We start from the raw sequence: 7,119 nt of genomic DNA, 5'->3' as shown, positions 1-7,119 counted from the left end.
TCATATTTTGCAGGACTGATAAAGTAACCATACAGTTGTTGCTATAGGTTTTTTACCATTTCTCAGAGGTTTCAAGGCTACATGCCAACCTTGAAAAGAGTTCTCTATACATTATGGGGGTATCCCAAACACTAAAAGATGAGATCTTAAATGAGATGCTATTCAACCTTGGAAAACATTCAAATACCTCGAGGTTCCTCTCTTCACCAAGAAGGTTATGATCCAGCAATATATGTCACTAATAGCGAAATTGACTGTGAGGATCTATTGTTGGACAACAAAAGTTCTATCGTATGCTGGTAGTGTCCGTCCGGTTGATCAAAAGTGTCTTATTCGAACTTAAAACATATTGGGCACATGTTTTTCTCCTACGAAAGAAAGTGATTCAATTATTCACCAGCATTTGCTGGACCTTATTATGGACATGTGGCATAGAGAAATCAAGACGAGCTTTGGTGGCTTGGGAAATTCTATGTAGGCCTAAATCTACTGGAGTCTTGGGTTTGATCAACTACTACATTTGGAACAAGGCAGTATTATGTAAACATCTTTGGGTCGTGGCTTTGAAAAAAGACAAAGCTGATGGGTCTTTTGGATTCACCACTTCTACATAAAGAATCAACCACTGGATCTTGTATCAGTGCCTAAACAATCAACCACTGGATCTTGTATCAGTGCCTAAACATTCATTCTGGATTATTCATAAAAAATTTTAGGACCGAAAATGGTTTACTAGTGGGAACGTGGTGACTGCACAAAGGTAGTGTACTAATGATCTTGGTGTGCTTACCATTAAGAAATTTTTCAAATATTTTCAACCACAGTTGCCAAAAGTTCCTTGGAAATTTCTAACACTAGGGTGAGGTATGATACCAAGGCATCATTTCATTTTCTGGCTAGTCATTCATCAAAGGCTCGTCACTGTTGATCAACTTAGAAAATGGGGTATTACTATTTATGTTGGTAGTGTGTTGTGTTGTACAAAATCAATGGAAAATTTTTCGCATCCCTAAAATCATATTCAATATCTTTTTATCATATCTTACGAGTTATTTTCAAAAAGCAATAATTTGATATTATTTTTTACAAAGTGATATTTCGGTGACCTTGTTTAATTAATCTTTGATTATCAATTTTTTCAATCTATATTATTTGAATTAACATAATGAATAGAGATTCGGGACCATCTTTTAGTCTTGAAATCTCTCAATTAGACAATATCAAAAAATATGAAGAAGTTGTAAACTTTATTCCTAGTATTTTTGATAATAAATCTAATGGTTTTAATAAAAATACATTCAAGCATAGAAACGATCCATATATGGTGAAGAGATTGCGTGACAAGCATGACAAAAAGGCTAAGAAAACATAAGTGCATGTTTCTAAGAAAAGATGATCTAACGGCTCTGGAGGTAAAGTTCCTGCTAAAAGAAGAAGTGTTGTTGAAGTTATTTTCAGATATAGGCTTCCAAAGGTATTTGCATGTTCAGATCTGGGCAGTATTAGGCTGAGATACACATTTAGACATACATGATATGATTTTTAATTTCGTGTATCTCTGGTTCTTTGTTTATGCTTTTATATGTATCTCATGGTTTTTAAGTTTTATTGAAATAAGCATACCAAAAGATACATATTTATAAGCGTAAAGATACATATTGTATTTTCGTGTATCACTGGTTCTCTATTTATGTATTTATATGTATCACGTGTTTTTTAAGTTTTATTGAAATAAGCATACTAAAAGATACATATTTGTAAGCTTAAAGCTACATGTTTGTAAGCTTAAAGCTACATATTGTATTATCTTGTATCTCTGGTTATCTGATTATGCATATATATGTATCTCGTGTTTTTTAAGTTTTATTAAAATAAGCATACCAAAAGACATATTTGTAAGCTCAAAGATACATATTGTATTATCTTGTATATCTGGTTCTCTATTTATACATTTATATGTATCTCTTTTTTTTTTATGTTTTAGTGAAATAATCATACAAAAGATACCTATTAGTAAGCTTAAAGATACATATTGTATTATCTTGTATCTCTGGTTCTTTATTTATGCATTTATATGTATCTCTTAGAACTGAAAATTGATGAAAGCAAGAAAAAAATTAAGCGAAAAGAGTGATTTCAGTTATGGCAAGATATGTTATTGCGCATTCCTTCAATTTCTTTGCGAAGAGATCTGACAAAAGGTAAGCATCTTGTTTAGCATATCAAAAATAGTTATTTATCTCTTGTTTTAGTGATGTCTATGATTTTGGATAGATAGTTTAAAGTAGTACCTTGTCGATGTATTATTTTCTTTAGTATCTAGCAAGTGTATTATCCTACCTTGTGGTGTGCTTTTGTGTTTCTTGTTTGTTATATCTTATATGTCCTGACCCTAGACCTCACTTTGTAGGAATACACTGGGTATGTTGTTGTTGTTGTTATTTTGATAAATATGAATGTTTGCTTTTGTTGATCATCTCATAGTGTAGCTGAATATTCCATATTAAAGAGGTGTTTTCTTTGCAGCTCTTTTGTGATCAGTGATGCAGTTGTATCTTGGATATATTGATCATCTAATATTTCTTATTAATACATATATAGTTAGATTTTTGGTATCTTGATCATGTCTATATGAAGAAGTGTTTTTTTACAACTTTCTTGTGATCAATTTACCAGCTTTAGTTTTAGAGCATGAAAAGTTCTCTTCCAGCTATTTACATGGTTGATATCGACGTTCAGATCCCATCTGCTTTTGATCTATTTGTTAAGGTTAAGGACTCAGGTACCTATAGACAAGGAGTATATTCATAGACGTATACAACAACACAATGGAAAGAAAACCTTGACGATCGGTCAAGGATTGAGGAATGAATCCAGTTATGAAAAATCCTAAAGAATCTAAAGAAAGAGTTCTGTTTCAGTGAGAATGTTGTGCAGGATAAAGAGCTTGGCAAAGTTATACAACTTCAAGGTGATCAAAGGAAGAATGTTTCTCATTTCCTTGTAACTGTTGGTATTGCCAAGAAGAATCAGAACAATATTCATGGTTTTTAAGTTGTTTGGGCTATTTGGGGTTTGGGGTTATTGAAGTATAGTAATATATAAGTTGTTTGCATTTGTTGTTCCAAGGGTTTGGTCTTTGGTTAATGCCTATGAGATCTTGTCATAGGTTTCTTTCTGAATTTTGGTTGTACTCTAATTTCAGATCATAATAAATTTGGTTTTCTTACACTAATTTTGTTGTTCATAGTTCTTACTATAAACATGATAAACATAAATGACTAGAGATTAGTAGATCTTGAAAAAACATCCATCCTCTCTGAACTCCACTTGTTGAATTATACTTCTTACTTGTGTTCGGAGCTCACTCGTGGAACTGCACGAGGTATGTTAATGTTGTTTTTGAGAAATAATCCAATCACAAAGAATTGGTTTAGGATGTGGTATGTTTTTTCCCTGTTTTTGGCTGAATCCAAATGCTTAAGCAATTTAGCTGTCTAAGCAGAAGTTGACAAAAATGCTACCTATGTTTTTATTTATGTTCTATTGTGGAAAGAAACTAAAGAACTTGTGAAGCACAGACCTCAATCAGTTTGCTTGAATTAATCGAACATAGAAGAATATCTCGTGTCGATTATCACAGTAATCGTGGCTATTTTTGGTATAATATTGCAAGATTTCACTTGTTTTTCCCTTTTTCGATTTCGAAGGGTTGGAAAATATTATTTTTTGACTTTTTAAAACTATTTCGAAACCTTAAAGAAAAATTCAAAATAATTTAAGAAATCATAGAGTCGCCACATGAATTTTGAGAAAATATCAAGAAAAACTAAAAATATTACCTAAAAGATTCAAAACAAAAAAAAATCTTTTAAGTATAGAAATTTCGAGTAAGTGGTTCCTATTAATACTCTTGGAAGGTTGTTAAGGCACTGATAGTATCCGTTAAGTTGTGGTTATCTGGGCTATTTGAAAATAACTTTTTGACTAACTTCAAAAAAAAAATTGATTTTTGAAAAGAAAATAAGGAAAAAATTGTCTTCAATATTTGTGCAAAACGAATTTTGACGACTTAGCAGAAATTTGTAACTAAGTCTAAGAAAACTAAAAACAATTAGCATATAAAGGGAAAAGGGAGAAACTAAAAGACATAGGTAATTAGGCCCAAATCCATAAACCCTGTCCTAAGCTAATTTAGACTTTTGGCTCGTCTTCACCTGTCCTAATCTAAAACTTGAATTTTTGGCCCATAACTTGTCCTAATCTAATCATTTGAATTTTTATCCCACAATCTGTCCTAAACTATCTTTTTGGTCCTTTGGAGCCCAAAATCTGTTTCACCTGCATTAGATTACAATTTTGACTTTGAGACCCAAATGCATGAATAAATAAATGCATAAACAAATAAATGACCTGTTTTTCTTCTTCTTTCTTCTTCTTGCACCCACTATATAATCAAATTTAAACTTAAACTTCAGATATGACTCGAAAAGATGGACTTCATTGGCCCAGTACGAAATGCAGGAGAAAAGGAATCCATTTGGACTCCAAAACAGATTCAAGCAAAGAAAAGATAAAAAAAAATTAACATGTATTCGAAAATTCTATACTTAATAGATAAATGATGACCCCACTTTGTGAGAATACACTGAGTTTGTTGTTGTTGTTGTAATAGATAAATGATGAGATGGAAAAGATAGCAATCTCAAGCATAAAGAAATAGTAAACTATGGTATCAAAGCAAACCAAATTATCCAACGACAAGAAAATTAATTATCTCTTAAACAATCTTACGAAAATTGAATCTAGCACAAGATAATCAGCTAGTCCTTAAAAAGAATGACATAGATCCACAAGCATAGTTGCATAAAATTTTGACAAATATTTTCTATAGATTAACACATATTTGCACTAAATACTATGATATGATAAAGTCTAAAGCATGTTTTCATTAAAGAAAGAAAAGGAAAAGATCAAGAGATGAGGAAATCTTTTGTAACACCTCAAACATGAAATACAAGGCATACTAATGCAATAACATTTTTTCAATACAAAGTGGAGTCAATCAACAAATCTATAACTTGAAAAAAAATTTCACTCTAGCATGTGAATAACAATGGAACGTCTAAATGAATAAAAAAATACTTTAAGAAGTAAACCAATAAGCGAAGTGAAGTAAATTGCACATATTAAACATGTTGGAGAAATTACATTCAAAGACAAGATAAGAAAAATGGTAGAAGATTAATTCTATGAAAAAAAGTGTCCAATTATGCAACTCCTATTTTAGTTTTATGCAACTCCTATTTTAGTTTTACACTCTTTCAACAAAATATATGACACTAAAAAAATTTCTATTTAAACAAGAGAAAATCAAAGACAATTTTGACCTTGAAGATGAGTAAATCACGACCACAAACATATATCAAAAGAACTTAGCATTTCATCGTGGCATATAATCATGGAGAAAAATTACTCTTTAATCAAAAGAATTAAGGATTGATCTTAAAAGTAGCACTTAAATTATAATTTTTACATGTGAATGAGCCAACTATCACGTGTATATCAAAGTGGTCAACTTCAATCTTAAGCGGTGATTTTACAAATTGCTAGGCCACAAACATAGCACGCTATGATATGCCTTTCAAAATTAACACCAAATCCCTAGGTACAATTAACTCACTACTTCGAATTGAGAGACAAATTCACACACCCTTAACAATAGTAACTATTTTTTCGACATAAAAGAAATAACTTTACATGCTAAAAGCAAACATATCCACCAATAAACAATTTAAACAAGGTGTGAGTATGTATTTTAATCAAGAAAAGATCAAAACTTTATCCATCTAATTTATTAAGGCGAAATAAACAATAGTGACTATTCTTTTTCGACATAAAGAAAATAACTTTACATGCTAAAAGAGAACATATTCATCAATGATGAATTTAAACAAGGAATGAGTACGTATTTTAATCAAGCAAAGATCGAAACTTTATCCATCTAATCATAATAATAATCATAGAAGAAAGCCGAAGAAATACGTTCAACTATTGTTAACTCATTTTACACCATTAACATAAAAAAATAGTCATAATATTGATATCTCAATATATTTTGGCCTTCAAGATTGTCTACAGAAAATAATCCCAGCAAATAAAATTACAACTACACAACTACAAAACTAGGAAGAAGGAGATAAGGAAGAAAACAATAACAAAATTAAAATGGAAAGGTATGTTTACCTTTTTTGGAGCAACAAAATAGGGCTTTAAGCCTTCTTCGGAGTCTTGATCACCACCAAAAAGCAATCTTTCGAGAATTCTGATTAGCCTACCGCTTGAAAAAAATTACCAACAAAAGATAATATTTAACTCTTTGCTCAAAAATTTTTTCCACTCTTTGAGACTTGTTTTTCTATTAAAATAGTGGTAGTATTTATAGGAAAGGGTGGTGATTCAATTCTTTGAATCCACCAATGTGGGAGAAAGAACTTAGGGGTGTTTTGGAAATTTGAAATTGAGGATAAGGTTTGTTGAAGGATCAAGTGAGGTGGGATTGTACAATATAGTATAAATTTTGAATTTCAAAATGAAAAAAGGATGAGGTTGAAGTGGGATTGTATAATCTAGTGCAAATTTTGAATTTCAAAATTTGGATTTTAAAAATGGAAAAGAATAAGGTTGAGGTGAAATTGTAATATCTGATACAAATTTTAAAATTCAAATGGAAAAGATATATTGTTATGGTGGAATTGTACAATCTAGTATAAATTTTGAATTTTAAATTTGAATTTCAAAAATAAAAAAAAATAAGGTTGGGTAGATTTAGGTCATTTTTTGGGATTTTTGAATTATTTAAAATATAACCCTAATTGAGATTTAAAATTTAGTCAAATTTATTTAATTTTGACCAAATTAAAAATCAATTAGCGAGTTGCATTGTAATTATAGATAATTTGATTTCAATTATGGTCACATCTAATAGATTGGCTAAATTAAATTGAAATTCGATATGAATTATTACTTCCTTTATTCCAGAGCTTCTTGATTAGATAAAATCAAATAAATAATTTTTTAAATAAATTATTTTTTAGAACAAATCATATTTGAATCAAG

The 7,119-nt window shown here is 30.2% G+C and overlaps 1 pseudogene; it reads left to right on the top strand.

The window, feature by feature from the left end:
* Positions 1-2,718: 2,718 nt before the first annotated feature.
* LOC107879706 lies at positions 2,719-3,054 on the top strand (annotated as a pseudogene).
* Positions 3,055-7,119: the final 4,065 nt, after the last annotated feature.

The sequence above is a fragment of the Capsicum annuum genome, chromosome 8 (genome assembly GCF_002878395.1).
Source record: "Capsicum annuum cultivar UCD-10X-F1 chromosome 8, UCD10Xv1.1, whole genome shotgun sequence".
Classification (NCBI taxonomy): Eukaryota; Viridiplantae; Streptophyta; class Magnoliopsida; order Solanales; family Solanaceae; genus Capsicum; species Capsicum annuum.
This window is presented reverse-complemented; position numbering and strand designations above follow the sequence as displayed.